Source organism: Lynx rufus, unplaced genomic scaffold (assembly GCF_022079265.1).
Source record: "Lynx rufus isolate CCGP_SWC_20201006 ecotype Redwood Valley unplaced genomic scaffold, mLynRuf1.p SCAF_27, whole genome shotgun sequence".
Taxonomy (NCBI): domain Eukaryota; kingdom Metazoa; phylum Chordata; class Mammalia; order Carnivora; family Felidae; genus Lynx; species Lynx rufus.
Window position 1 is genome coordinate 15,455,481 of NW_025814842.1, and position 15,141 is coordinate 15,470,621.

The 15,141-nt window shown below is 39.0% G+C and overlaps 1 protein-coding gene across 3 annotated transcripts in view; it reads right to left on the reverse strand.

The window, feature by feature from the left end:
• Positions 1 to 5,432, reverse strand: part of RABGEF1 (RAB guanine nucleotide exchange factor 1) — a 62,558-nt gene extending 57,126 nt beyond the window's left edge. For 2 of the 3 annotated variants that reach the window (XM_047089143.1, XM_047089142.1), the window contains exon 1: positions 5,337 to 5,432. The gene's annotated coding sequence lies outside the window, so the exon portion shown is untranslated. The remainder of the gene's footprint in view (positions 1 to 5,336) is intronic. The other variant, XM_047089140.1, reaches the window with a different exon arrangement.
• Positions 5,433 to 15,141: the final 9,709 nt, after the last annotated feature.

Genomic DNA, 15,141 nt, shown 5'->3' on the forward strand with positions numbered 1-15,141 from the left:
AAAACAATGTCAAAAGTGATATGGAAATGCAATTAAGGAACCATTAAGTTACATAACTACATTTAGGCAACAACAGTTCCACCCATTGTTTACTGATGAAAGGTGAATAAGGATGTTCTCTATTCTCTAGTTTCAGAGGCTAGGTCACAATTTACAATATACTATAGGAACTGTACTATAATACTTCAAACAAAACAAAACAATCAGGAATTACCTGAAACAGCTACATATGAAAATGCACAATAAATGATGGTTTACTTATCTGTACAACTCTAATGCAATACAATTCCTAACAGAACAAAATGAGAGTTAAGAACACATACACCTAGTAATGGCATTACAAAACTATAACCTAAGTTCATCTCAAATCACAGCAGTGAGATCACCAGCTTAAGTTTTACTCTAAAATTTAAATACAAATCTCTTTTTCTAGAATGGTACACTATCTTTATAAATATCATTGTGACTTTCCTGATCTTGAGATAAATTCAGAGCAAACACAAAGAAAAAATATATGCATTTTAGATGCAAACAAACATGTAAAATAATATCGCCACTCTGCCAATCCCGATTGATGCTTAGAAGACTCCCCACTCCCCAGCTTTACAAAGTACAGCCAAATGACTTGAAGTTGTATCTCCCTGACCATTATTTGGATAGGAAGATCCTGTGAAAGGCCTTTTTGTAATGGTGGGTTCCAATACTTGCCAATGTGCTTACCTCTATTAACTGTATATGTCTGTTCCCACCTTGGGAACTCATGGTCCAGTCTGCTGCAGGTTAATATAAAGTCATGGTTAGGTGCAGGCCACTGAGTTGGTTGGACTACCTGAGTTCAAATCTCCATCACCTCTTGTATGACCTGAAACAAGTTACTACTCTGAACCACATTTCTTTATATTTTTAAGAAGGAGGGTGAAGGGAAAGGACAACATTGAGATAATGCATGTCAAGGGCTTATTACTTGCACAGTGCCTGGCCCATGCTAGCACTTGATAAATTTGAACTACAGCCAATGTTCTCTATGCTGGAGCTAACACCCCAAACCTACTTCCAGAAATGAATCTTAGGTCTGTGTCTGGTATTCCCTAAGTCCATCTGTATGTGGAGGTGAGGTGACTTTCATTTAAGTATTCGTCCTTGTCAGACTCCTCCATTTTCACACTCTCCATGAAAAATATGGCTCTGTGATTAGACAACATAAAACGACAACATAAAAAATAAATGTACTTGAGGGACTTGTCAGGAAGCACAAACTCAAATCCCTGATTTGCTGATAACTTTATAACAAAAAGCTCCATTGAGAAACAAAATATTTATGGAAGAGAACCTAAAGAATGTACAGTCCCCATCTACTTATCTAGAGCATCTAAAACAGATCCTTAAATTAAATCACTGTAGAAATCTACATACTTAGGTCACATTATTTTGCCAGCACCAGAACTGCTTTACTGAATTATGTTTTGTCATCAACCTACACAATGAGGCAACAAAGAATTTTAATTAAAAAACAAAGTAAAACGAGGGCGCCTGGGTGGCTCAGTCAGTTAAGCATCTGGCTTCGGCTCAGGTCATGATCTTGTGGTTCCTGAGTTCAAACCCCATATCGGGCTCTGTGCTGATGGTTCAGAGCCTGGAGCCTGCTTTGGATCCTGTGTCTCCCTCTCTGCCTCGCTCCCACTCGCGCTCTGTGTCTGTCTGTCTGTCTCTGTCTCTCAAAAATAAGACATTAAAAAAAAATTAAAAAAAAACACAAAGTAAAACACAATACAGCCCTTTGAAATGCATGCTGTTATTTGCTTAAGGATGTAGCTAAGAAATCTGTCAATACAAGGAGTCTGGGACTCCAAAGAGAAACTGGTCTTTTATCTTATGATCATTGAATTATACAACTGATTATATCACTTTCTGAATAGGCTACTAAAAGGCAGAGTCAAATTTGTAGCCCTCTAACAAATACTTAAGATTTCAGTCCAAGTACCTTGTGCACATATCTCATTCCATCTCAATGAAGATCTTACAGACCTCAGTTTTCATCTTAATTTTTCTCCCTCCGTGCTAAATTCATCACCTCCTTATTTCTGTATGTTCTCAATAACATGTTGTATCTTTGTAAATAATTATGAATCCTTTCTGGAACACGATGTGATATAAGTAAATGACATGCTCCATTTAAAAAACATTACAGCACAATAAGATACTTTCTTCCAGTAATAAGCATTTTATGAGTTCAATTTCTAAAGGCATTACCTTTTTTTTTTTGTGCTCAAAAAAAAAAAAAAAAGAAAGAAAGAAAGAAAGAAATATTGCAAATACTGTGTCTAAAATTAGGAAATTCTAACAACAGGAACTACAAAAATAAAACTTTCATTATGTATTTTTAACTTTGAAGCACACAGAAAATTACAAATATATCTCATGTAAAAATCCCCCCCAAAGTCATGTTTAATTTTAAAACACAGACCAAATCACCATAAATGCAATTTCAATGATTTATTCTGAATAAAGGGAACTAGAGAGATTAGCTTCAAAGATGATTCAAAAGGAGGAGCTTCAATTCCTTCTGTGCTGCCCTGTGCCTGGCACAGAGGAGGCTGCCAACCATACCTTAAGGTGAGACCACACAGAATTCAGGGCCCCAAAGACTCCTGCTACACTCCTGCTTTAGGCATTGTGCCACGGCCCTCTTTCAGGGATTTTAGCAATCTCCTCAATGTCATTTGAGGAAAATAAAAAGCTTAAGACTCTTAGTGTGTGCAATTTAACCCATTCATGAACTCATACTCTGATCATAACTTCTGACTTCTAACCACATACTTATCTAACTGATGATAATTACAGTTCTTCGCCCTCCTAGTACCATAAACAAGGAAGCTATGCTACCAGAAACATGAAAAAAGGTGCTACTGTACAATAAAAATTATACTTTCTACCCCACCAATAGGAACTTCATCAAACACAGGAATCTCACAGGGTAACTTGGAAGCCGCATCATAAGAGTACAGCTTTTTCTTAAAGCATTTTAGGAGCTTTATTCAAGTATCAAGCAAATAAAATATAAGTTACATAGTATCAAGTGGGATGAAGGTAAGTCCACTGTTGTTTCTCGTAAGTGTTTATCCGATGATACTCTAATTTCCAATCATAACAGTCATATGAAATATACATAATGTTTCGACGACGCTTTATGACAAAAATAAGCATTTAATAAGACTTTCAAAATGTTTGACTTCTACTGTGAAACTCTTGCTTTTAGTGTGATAACTTTATTTATGGGTTAAGAAAGCCACTTAACAACATTTGTATTCTGAATCACAGAATAGACAGGTGTGTCACATAGCTTTCTTCTCCATTTTAGGGATAGGTCACCTCTGCTACAGATGTATACTTTGCAAACAACAAAAACACACGTGCCAAAAATTAAATTCATAGTCAAGATGAAATTCTGTCTCCAAAGATTGACACAAGTAAATGAAACAAGATCTTAGTTCTTCTCTATGTAGATATTAAAATAAGTACTGATCATTTTTTTTTCCCACTGGAAACCAACATCAGAAAACAATGAATTCTCATCAAGTTAACAAGTACTCATAGAACACTTGTGAATGCCCAGCTCGGACTGAGAATGCAAACAGATAGAAGGAGAATTCCTGTTTATAGAAGCTTACAAATTAGCAGGGTCGGACACTTTTTACACAATGAAACAACTAGCAAATGAGCATACAACTCAGTTCAAACATTTAATGAGCACATAATCAAGCACCACATTGGGCCCACACAGTCTTCATCAGCCAAATAGCAGCAGTCTGTGTGTGTGTGTAAGATCTACCTAAAATTCCATTTTAATCATGAAAAGACCCTCCTTAAAACCGTTCCTCGGTTTTGTCGTCATCAGCTCCTGAATCTCTGCCCTGCACTTTTTTACTTTTCAAAAACCGTCTCCTAGTAGTTAGTTATTGGCCTATTCTCCTGTTACTTGTCCCACCCCCACATTCCAACCAATCCCTAAAATTCCCACCCAACCTTGTTAGTTTCAAAGTTATCGTGCTTCAAGATACTTCCATAAAGTATTCCCTGATTATCTTTCTTCACCCTCCATACCCTGCAGTGTCCCTCCTCACGCTCTATCTTGGCTCTATTTACCACACCGTATTGAAAGTATCTTTATTGTCCCTCTCTAACTTCTAGAGAGAAGAAACATGATTGCTTGGAAGATCGGTGAAATTTCAAATCCTGAACTCGGTTTAATCTTCCGCACAACCAGTAACTCTTACAAAGTAACATTATTTGTCATTAAATGGATTAACAATACAATCAAATCTTACCCGTCCAGCAAACTTTCTTGTTTTAACTATTTTACATTAATAGGCTTTTTAAAAAGCAGTTTCAAGTTTACAGAAAAAAAAAGTACAACTATTTTTAAATCTCACAAACAAAAGTAAAAACTCTTCATATTCAAAAAACGACTCCCCTGGTGATGCTGTCAACTCGTCTTGACAATTTTCACATCTAATCTAAAGGGTAAAAGGAGCCCATCAGAGCCCACTGACACACTTCCCAACGACAGGACTTTGTCACCAGCGCTGAGGCACCACCAGATGTCTATGACCTACTCTCTAAAGCAGCTGAGTCCCTCCCTCCCTGTGACTAAACTTCCGTGATGGGCATCACCTCTGCTCTCCTCTAAACCAGTTCTGCTCCTAACTCCAGGCCCACAACTTCCCCCTCAACCACGGCGCGAGAGTTAGGACCGGTGTTCAAGTCCCCGCATCACCAAAGACTGCACCCTCCCGGCTCCGGGACCTTTCCTCCCCAAGAACGACGTGCGTTCTTGAAGCCCCGGAGCCCCTGCCAAGGCCGGGCTGCTCTCTGGGTCTGAGCCGCCAACCCGGACGGACCCCCGAGGGACCCAGGGCACGAGCCGACGGGCCGCCACCACAGGTGTCCCCTCCAACTGCACGGGCTGGACAGTGAAGAGGAAGCCGGCCAAAAGGAAGCCATCCCGCGAGGGGTGGACGGGTGGCAGGAGGCGGCCAGGAAATGACAAGCGTCTGTCCGTCGGAGCTGGGCCGGGCCGTACAGAACTTGGCGACGAACGCTTGAAAGGGGAAGGCTCAGCACGACGAGGACTAAGGCGGCCGGCGACCGCCTGGGGCCGGTCAGGGCCGCGCCGCTGGGCCCCGGGTTGGGACCGACGGCGGCTGGAAGCACCGAAGCGAAACGGCCCCGGCCGGGTAGACGGCACGGGCGAATGACCCAGCAGCCTCCGCCCGGACGGCGCCGCCGCCCCGCCGCCCAGAGCCGAGATCCTCGGCCCCCGTCCTTCTGCTCCGTACCTGGCCTGCGGCTCCACTGGCGTCGGGCCGCCGCTCTCCGCGGGTAGCTCGAGTGGGTCCCGGCTCCGCCAGTCCACAACCCGCCCTCTCGCCGGCCCTCCCTCCCTCACGCCCCGCCCCCGGCGCCGCGAGCGCTCGTCACGCACGCACAGACGTCATTTCCGGGTCCTGGGGCGCGGAGTGGGAGGGTGTTGTTGCGGGTCCTCTCGGAATCCGCGCTGGGTGGCGCGAGCCGGAGGCGGGGGTGACTGACAGCACCCGCAGTGTCGGAGGTCTAGGAGAAGAGGGCGGCCTCCAGGCTAGCCCTGCAGTGCCGACCTGCAGCGTTCAGGAGCCGACGGAGCAGCCGGTGTGCCCTGTCTTCTTCAGAGCCTGCTTCCTGCGGTGCTGTCGGGCCCTGGGCCACTGTAGCAGCACGGAATGGGAGACGGAGGCCGCTTGAAAAGCCAATGAATCCTATCACATTACGGATGTCAGGAATTTTAGTGTTCGAATTAAAGGACCTTAAAGAGATTGGTTGACCTAAAAGCCGTTTTTACAGCGAAACATAATTGAGACCCACGAGGTTAAATAATCGTTAGCTAGTATTAATGGTCGAGTCTTAAACGGAATCCAGTTCCCGTGATTACCATTTCAGAAATGTTGGAAACAGCAGCTGCCTCTGTATCCTGGGTGCCATCTACGGCATAAAGTGCCGCCACAACAGAGAAAAAACAAAACTATACTGGATCTGGAAGGTAGACCTGGGTTGAAATCCCAGCTTTGCTAACAGCTGCCTCTGTGATCTTGGACAGGTTGCCTAACTTCTGTCTCTTTTCATCATTTGCAAAATGGAAATTGATTCATTTCTCAAATTCTTATAAATGCTTAGAGATAGCAGAACATGCCATCCAAAAACGTACCTCTTTGGCATAAGGATTATTTTGAGAAAGTGGATGCCAGAGAAGCTCTGAAAATGAATACCCTTTTGTAAGGGAAATGTACATTTAAAAGGAAATCTCCATTTGTAAAGATGTCTCCTTCCCCGTACCTAGAAGAGGATGCCTAAATCACAAGAGACTCACCAATGGAGAAGACACTAACTTAAATCTGCGTAGCAAACCTTAAGCTTGTTTGCATTTCTTTCCCAGATCACTTCCCATAACTGATCCTCCAGCTACCCACCTTACCCCAACACACACCTTTCTTTTGTCTACATGATAATGTATTTAAGTTGGCATTCTAAATCTTGTCCCGTTATCTCTCATGTATATATGAGGTATATGTATTAATAAATTTCAATGTGCTTCTCTCTTGTTAATCTGTTTTTTACCTCAGAGGTCTCAGCCAAGAACTCAGAAGGGTAGAGAGACAATTTTTTCCTCCTCTACACCTAATGTGTGCTAGGCTGAGGATAGAGAGCATAAAATGCATAAAGTGTTACCTGGGTGGCTCAGTCGGTTAAGTGACTTCGGCTCAGGTCATGAACTCATGGTTTGTGAGTTTGAGCCCTGTTGGGCTCTGTGTTAACAGCTCAGAGCCTGGAGCCTCCTTCAGATTCTGTGTCTCCCCCTCTCTGCCCCTCCCCAACTGGTGCTGTCTCTATCTCTCATAACTAAACTTAAAAAAATATTTAAAAAAAAATTTTTTTAACGTTTATTCATTTTTGAGACAGAGAGAGAGACAGCATGAATGGGGGAAGGTCAGAGAGAGAGGGAGACACAGAATCTGAAGCAGGCTCCAGGCTCCAGGCTCTGAGCTGTCAGCACAGAGCCCCACGCGGGGCTTGAACTCACGGACCGTGAGATCATGACCTGAGCTGAAGTCGGACGCCCAACCGACCTAGCCACCCAGGCGCCCCCCCCAAAAAATTTTTTTAATAAAAAAAAATAAAACACGTAAAACAAAAGTATGCTGAGAAGCTTACATTCTAGAGGAGAGGGAGGAGCCAATAAACAAGTTATTTACAGTAGTACTTAAGATGGTGATAATTGCTATGAATAAAAAATTAAAAATTATGCAAGGAAGAAGAACAGAAAATGCAATCTAGAAGTTTGCAGTTTTAGAGTGGAGACGAAAGCCCTGGCTGAGACGGTACCCTGAACAAAGGGCAAAGGAGCTAGCTATGCTGGTATGCAAATATTTGGGCAAGTGTACTAGGTACTGGAACAAGTGCAAGGGCCCTCTTGACACTTCTAACCTATGTAGCTGTAGCAGATTGAACTAGGGGGAGGAAGAAGAGATCAAAAGGTAATGGACACAGTAAGGGGCTAACCCCTAGGTCAATGTTGAAAGGGACCAGCAAAAGTGAGGACACTGGTAGGTCTGACTCATTGGGGTCATTAGTGGGACAAACTACCACACGTCTTCTTCCTCTGAGAGAAGGTGGGGTGGAGGCTACTGGAAGGGGCACCAAAGTTATATTTAACTGAAGAAGCAATGCTTTAGTTTGAGTTTAGTGGTTTAGTTCTTGATAGGCATATGGATATTCATTGTATTACTTTTTATTTCAATTTATGTGTATTTTGTGTTTGAATTTATGAAACTCTGTCCCATTGGAAACAGTGAAGATAAAAGAGGGCTAAAAACTCATCTTGGGGTAGGTCAAAAGGAAAAGAGCAAACGAAGAGTGGGGAAAAAAATATAAGCAAGAGGAAAACTGCAAAAGAGGAGTAATGTGGAAGCTAAGAGGAGAGAGAGAAAGCAAAGGGATTAATGGAAAGAGATTCCACAGAAGGGTCAGATAAGATGAATCTACTCCCCCCAAAATGAAAACATATTAATAAAAGTGGTGAGAGGTGCCTGGATGGCTCAGTCAGCTAAGCGTCCAGCTCAGGTCATGATCTCATGATTTGTGAGTTTGAGCCCCACATTGGGCTCTCTGCTGTCAGCACAGAGCCTGCTTTGGATCTTCTGTCCCCTTCTCTCTGCTCCCTCCCCTCCGCCCCCGCTGCTTGTTTTCTCTCTCTCTCTCTCTCTCTCTCTCAAAAAAAAAAAAAAAAAGTGGTAAAAGCAGGCATCCTTGTCTTGTTCTTGGTCTTAAATGGAAAATTTTTCAATCTTTCATCATTGAGTATGTTACCTGTGGGTTTTTCATATATGGCCTTTATCATGTTGAGGAAGTTCCCTGCTATTCTTAGTTTACTGGGTGTTTTTTATCATGAAAGGGTATTATAGTCTTTAAGATTTAATTTTTTTCAACATTTTTTAAAGTTTATTTCTTTATCTACTTTGAGTGGGGGGCAGAGAGAGGGAGAGAAAGAATCTCAAGCAGACTCTGTGCTGTCAGCATGGAGCCTAATTTGGGGTTCAGTCTCATGAACCTGTGAGATCATGACCTGAGCCGAAATCAAGAGTCAGACACTTAACCAACTGAGCCACCCAGATGCCCCTATTTTTTTTTATTGTGAAATATAGATAACATAAAATTTACAGGCAGAAAAATGAATTTGGGTCCTTACCTAACATATATATGAAAATTAACTAAAAATTGATCAAACACCTACATGTAAGATATAAAATTTAGAAGAAAACACAGTTGAAAAGCTTTATAACCCTGTATTTGGCAATAATTTTTTAGATATGACACCAAAGGCACAGGTAATAAAAGAAAAAAATAAATAAATTGGACTTACCAAAATTTAAAACTTTCGTGCATCAAAGGCCAGTCAACAGAATATAAAGTAACTCACTATTTGCAAATGACTTACCTGATAAGGGATTCTTATACAGAATATATAAAGAACGCCTAAAACTCAACAACAACCCAGTTTACATGAGATGTCTTTCTATTTATTTATCTCTTCTTTCTTTCAGCAATGTTTTATAGTTTTCATTGTACAAGTCTTTCACCTCCTTAAATAAATTAATTCCTAAGTATTTTATTCCTTTTAATGTTATTATAAATGGAACTGTTTTCTTAATTTGTTTTGGGTTGCTTATTTGTTAATGTATAGTAATGCAACTGATTTCTGTGTGTTGATTTTGTACTACTACATTGCTCAATTTATTTTTTCTAATAGTTTTTTTTCCCTGTCAATCCTAACATATATCTGTGTATGTAGGGTTTTCTACATATAAAATCGTATCTTTGGACAGAAATAATTTTACTTTTTCCTTTCCTATTTGGATGCCTTTTATTTCTTTTTCTTGCCTAGTTGCTCTAGCTAGAATTTCCAATACTATATTGAATAGAATTGGAAAAAAAAACAGGCATCTTTGTCTTATTCCTGATTTTAGTGACAATGCTTTCTGTCTTTTACCATTGAGTAGAATGTTAGCTGTGGGCTTTTCGTATGTGGCTTTCTTATACTGAGTTAGTTTCACTCTATTCCTAGTCTGTTGAGTGTTTTATCATAAAAGGGTGTTGCATTGTGTCACAAGATTTTCTATATCAATTGAGAAAATAAGATAGTTTTTCCCCCCTTTATTCTCTTAAGACCATTGTTGTATTCCAGGAATATATCCCACTTGGCCACTGTATATAATCCTTTTAATATGCTGTGGAACTCAGTTTGTTAAATTTGTTGAGAATTTTTATATCGATATTCATAAGGGATTATTGGTCAATAGTTTTCTTTTCCTATAGTCTGGCTCCATATCAGGGCAATGAATGAGTTGGAGTGAGTTAGAAAGCACTGCCTTCACTTTTGAGTTTTTGGAAAAGTTTGAGAAGGATTGTTATTACTTCTTTAAATGTTTGGTAGAATTCACCAGCAAAACCATCAAGTCCAGGGCTTTTCTTTCTCGGGTGGTTTTTGATTACTGATTCAACCTCCTCATTAGTTATAGATTTGGATTTTCTGTTTGTGATTCAGATTTGGTAGGTTTTATATTTATGAAAATTAGTCCATTTCATTTGGTTATTTAATTTGTTGGTGTACATATGTTCACAGTATTCTCTTATAATCCTTTTCATCTATGTAAAGCCAGTAGTAATATTCCCTCTTTCATTTCTGATTTTGGCATTTTGAACGTTCTCTTTTTACACTAACAGTAGCTAAATATTTGTCAGCTTTTCTGATCTTTTAAAAAAACAAATTTTGGTTTTGTTGAGTTTCTATACTCTGTTGTTATCTTATTCATTATTTCACTTATCTCCACTCTAATCTTTATTTCCTACTTCTGCTAACTTTGGTTTAGTGTGTGCCTCTTTTTCCAATTCCTTTAAAGTGTATGATTAGGTAATTAATTAGAGACTTTTTAAAATGCAGATGTCTACAGATATAAATTTCACTTTGAGCACTGCTTTCAGTAGATTCCTTAGGTTTTATATGTTGTGTTTTCATTTTCATTTGTCTCAAAGTATTTTCTGATATCCTTTGTCATTTCTTTTTTGACCATTGGTTATTTGAGAGCATTTAAAAATCTTTTTCACGATTTTGTGAGTTTTCCTTCTGTTACTGATTTCTAGTTTTGTTCCATGGTGATTATAAAAGATATTTTATATGATTTTTCAAAATTTATTAAGACTTGTTTTCTGGCAAAAAAAAAATGTTCTTCTCTGGACAGTGCTCTACGTGCATTTGAGAAGAATGTATATTCTATTATCGTTGGGTGAAGTGTTCTATGTATGTCTGTTAGGTATACTTGGATTGTAATATATTGTTCAAGTACTCTCTTTACTTATTGATCTTGTCTCTGGTTGCTCTATCCATTATTAAAAGTGGGATACTGAAGTCTTCAACTATTATTGTAGAACTGTCAATAATTTCTCCTTTAATTCTGTCCTTTTTGTTTCATATATGTACTTGGTGCTCTGACATTAGATGCATATATGCTTATAATTGTTATGTCATTTTGTTGGATTAAATCTTTTTCTGTATATAATGTCCTTCTTGTCTCTTGTAACCTTTTTTTCTAATGTAAAATCTATTCTAATAGTATAGCCACCCCAAACTCTCCTTTGATTACTCTTTGCATGGAATACATTTTTCCATCCTTTTACTTTCAACCTCTTTGTCTTTGGATCTAAAGTGAGTCTCTTATAGACAGCATATAGAGTTTTTAAGAAAACAGGTTCTGCCAATCTCTTTTAATTAGAGAGTTAAATCCATTTACATTTGAAGTAATTACTAATAAAGAATGACTTCTGCCACTTTGCTACTTGTTTTCTGTATGTCATACATATTGTTTTGTTCCTCAATTCTTTCATTACTGCATTTTTGGTATTTAGTTGTTTTTCTGTAGCCTACCATTTTGATTCTCTTCCTTTCTGTATATTTTAAAATTTATTTTCTTAGTGGTTAGTTTTGGGATTACAATTTAACATCTTAAATTTATAACAACTTAGTTTGAATAATACCAACTTATTTAAAATAGTATATATTCTGTACCTATACATCTCTGTCCCTTTCATTTTATTGTTATTGTCACAGATTTCATCTTTATAAATTGTACACCTATTAACACAGGTTTATAATTAATGTTTTATGTATATGCCTTTTAAATCATATAGGGGGAAAAAGGAGCAATTACAAACCCAAAGCACAATAATACTGGCTTTTACATCTACCTAGGCATTTACCTTTCCCAGTGTTCTTTATTTCTTCATGTAGCTTCACTTACTGTCTAGTGTCATTTGCTTTACAATCTGAAGGATTTTTGTAGTCATTTTTTAAATGTTTATTTAATTTTTGAGAGAGTATGAGCAGGGGAGGGGCAAAGAGAGAGGGAGAGAGAGAAATCCAAACAGGCTCTGCACTGTCAGCAGAGAGCCCCATGCAGGACTCAATCTCATGACTGTGAAATTGTAACCTGAGCCAAAATCAACAGTTGGACACTTAACTGACTGAGCCACAAGGCGCCCCTCCATTTCTTATAGTTCAGGTCTACCAGTAATGAACTCCCTTGGCTTTTGTTTATTTGGGGATGAATTTCTCCTTCATTCTTGAAGAATAGTTTTGCCAGATATAGAATTCATGGTTGACAAGTTTCTCTTTCAACACTTCAAATATGTCATCCCACTTCTTTCTGGCCTCCATAGTTTCTGATAGGAAATCAGTTATATTCTTACGGGGGATCCTTTATATGTGATGAGTTTGTTTTCTCTTGCTGCTTTCAACATTCTTTTTCTTTGGCTTTCTACAGTTTGATTGTAATGTGTCTTGGTGAGGATCACTTTGAATTTACCTTACTTGGAATTCTTTAAGCTTCTTGAATTTCTATATTTGCCTCATTTCCTTTATCTTATCATTTGTTCAATCTCTACACACACACACACACACACACACACACACACAGTTTTCCTGAAGAATGTGAGACTAAATTGCAGACATCATGCTTTGCAGACATCATGCTTCTTGACTTTACATATTTCAGTGTGTATTTCCTAAGAAGAAATATATCTTCTTAGAAACCAAAGCAAAATCATTAAAATCAGGAAAATTAACATCTGATAACATTGATAAAATCCTACTTAATCTATAGCCCTTACTCAGTTTTCATCAATTGTCCCAAGAATCACTTTTATAGCTGTAGTTTTTCCTGGTTGATCATTTAATTGTCGTTTATCTTTAGTCTTCTTTAATCTGGAATAGTTCTTCCATTTTTATTTGTCTTTCATGATCTCGACATTTTTGAAAAGTGTAAGACAGTCATTCTGAAGAATGTCCTTCAATTTGGGTTTGTCCAATGTTTTCTCATGATTAGATTCAAGTTATTCATTTTGGCAGAGAAATATAAATAATGTGTCTTTATCAGGACAGGTCCTTTGTTTAATGTTGACTTTGGTTACATGATCAATGAGGAATCTTTCAGGTGTCTGCACTGTAAAGTTACCATTTTTACCTTTGAAATTAGTAACTTGTAGGGAGATATTTTAAGACTATGTTAAAACCTGTTTTTCTTCCAAAGTTCATCCATCAGTTTTAGAATCCATTGATAACATGTTTTTTAATGTTTATTTTTTTTTTTAATTTTTTTTTTAATTTTTTTTTCAATGTTTATTTATTTTTGGGACAGAGAGAGACAGAGCATGAACGGGGGAGGGGCAGAGAGAGAGGGAGACACAGAATCGGAAACAGGCTCCAGGCTCTGAGCCATCATCCCAGAGCCTGACGTGGGGCTCGAACTCACGGACCGCGAGATCGTGACCTGGCTGAAGTCGGACGCTTAACCGACTGCGCCACCCAGGCGCCCCATGTTTATTTATTTTTGAGAGAGAGCGAGCGAGCAGGGGAGGGGTAGAGAGAGAGGGAGACACAGAATCTGAAGCAGGCTCCAGGCTCTGAGCTGTCAGCACAGAGAGCCCAATGCGGGGCTCGAACCCAAGAACTGGGAGATCATGACCTGAGCTGAATTCGGACACTCAACCGACTGAGCCACCCAGGTGCCCCTGCCATCATCAGTTATAATTATGATGGTTTGTTAAATGTAGATTTTCTACCCCATCGTTTCCTCTATATTTATTAGCTGACGTTTTACTCTAAGAACTTTCCTTGGGGCACCTGGGTGGCTCAGTTCATTAAGCATTTGAGTTCGGTTCAGGTCATGATTCCGCAGTTCATGAGTTCGAGCCCCACATCCGGCTCTCTGTCAGCACAGAGCATGCTTTGGATCCTTTGCCCCGCCCCCCCTTTCTGCCTCTCCCCTGCTTCCGGTCTCATCTCTCTCTCAAAATAAATAAATAAACATTGAAAAAAGAACTTTCCTGTTTACTTCGTTTATATATTTATTTGTGTCAACATAAATTCATGGATTCTCATTTTATTCAGTGGGTTATAAGCCATCTCAGTTGGCCTTTGAACAATGTGATTGATGGTTAGAGGTACTGACCTACTGTTGAAACTCTGCATATAATTTTTGACTCCCCAAAAACTGAACTACTAAAAGCTTACTGTTGACGGGAAGCCTTACTGATAACATACATAGGTGTTAATATATATTTTTTATGTTTTATGTATTACATACAGTATTCTTACAATATAATAATGAGTATAGTAATAGTATAGAGTGATGTTGAGCATCTTTTCATGTGTCTGCTGGCTACTTGGATGTCTTCTTTGGAGAAATGTCTGTTCATTTCTTCTGCCCATTTTTTGTTTTCTGGGATTATCTGTTTTTTGGGTGTTGATTTGTATAAGTTCTTTATATATTTTGGATACTAACCCTTTATTGCATATGTCATTTACAAATATCTTCTCCCATTCAGTACAGTGCCTTTTAGTTTTGTTGATTGTGTTCTTTGCTGTGTAGAAGCTTTTCATTTTGATGTAGTCTACACCAGATTTTTTTTTCTCGAGAATCACACAACACAGAAAGCTTTATTCATCCATACCATTCCAGAGAAAGGCAGGCTCACTTTAGTATGCTGTCATCTTGGGCTTCTGCCAGTTCTCTCTCAATGTGTTTCCATTCATCCTGCTTCTTTTTCTCCTCAGCTGCTATCCTCCTTTCCTCTTCTGACTGAAACTTCTGTAGCACTTGGCTCTGTAGGCCACACCAAGGAATAGAGCAGAGTAGGGGCTGTACTTGATGAGCAGTGACCTGCACTGGCAGCACCATTTTGTCCATAACCTTAACCAGATTTTTGTGACAGTATTGTATATGTGCTTGCTGAAGCGAGCACGTGACAGTATTGTAAATGTATTTTCTCCTCCTTATGGTTTTCTTAAATAACATTTTCTTTTCTCCAGTTTGCTTTATTGTAAGAAAACAGTATATAGTATATATAACATACACAATATGTGCATTGACTCTTTATGTTGTTAATAAGGCTTCCAGTCAACAGTAGGCTATTAGTAGTTAAGTTTTGAGGGAGTCAAAATTTACATGTGGATTTTCTTCTGCACAGAGAGTTGGTGACCCTAACTCCTGCATTGATCAA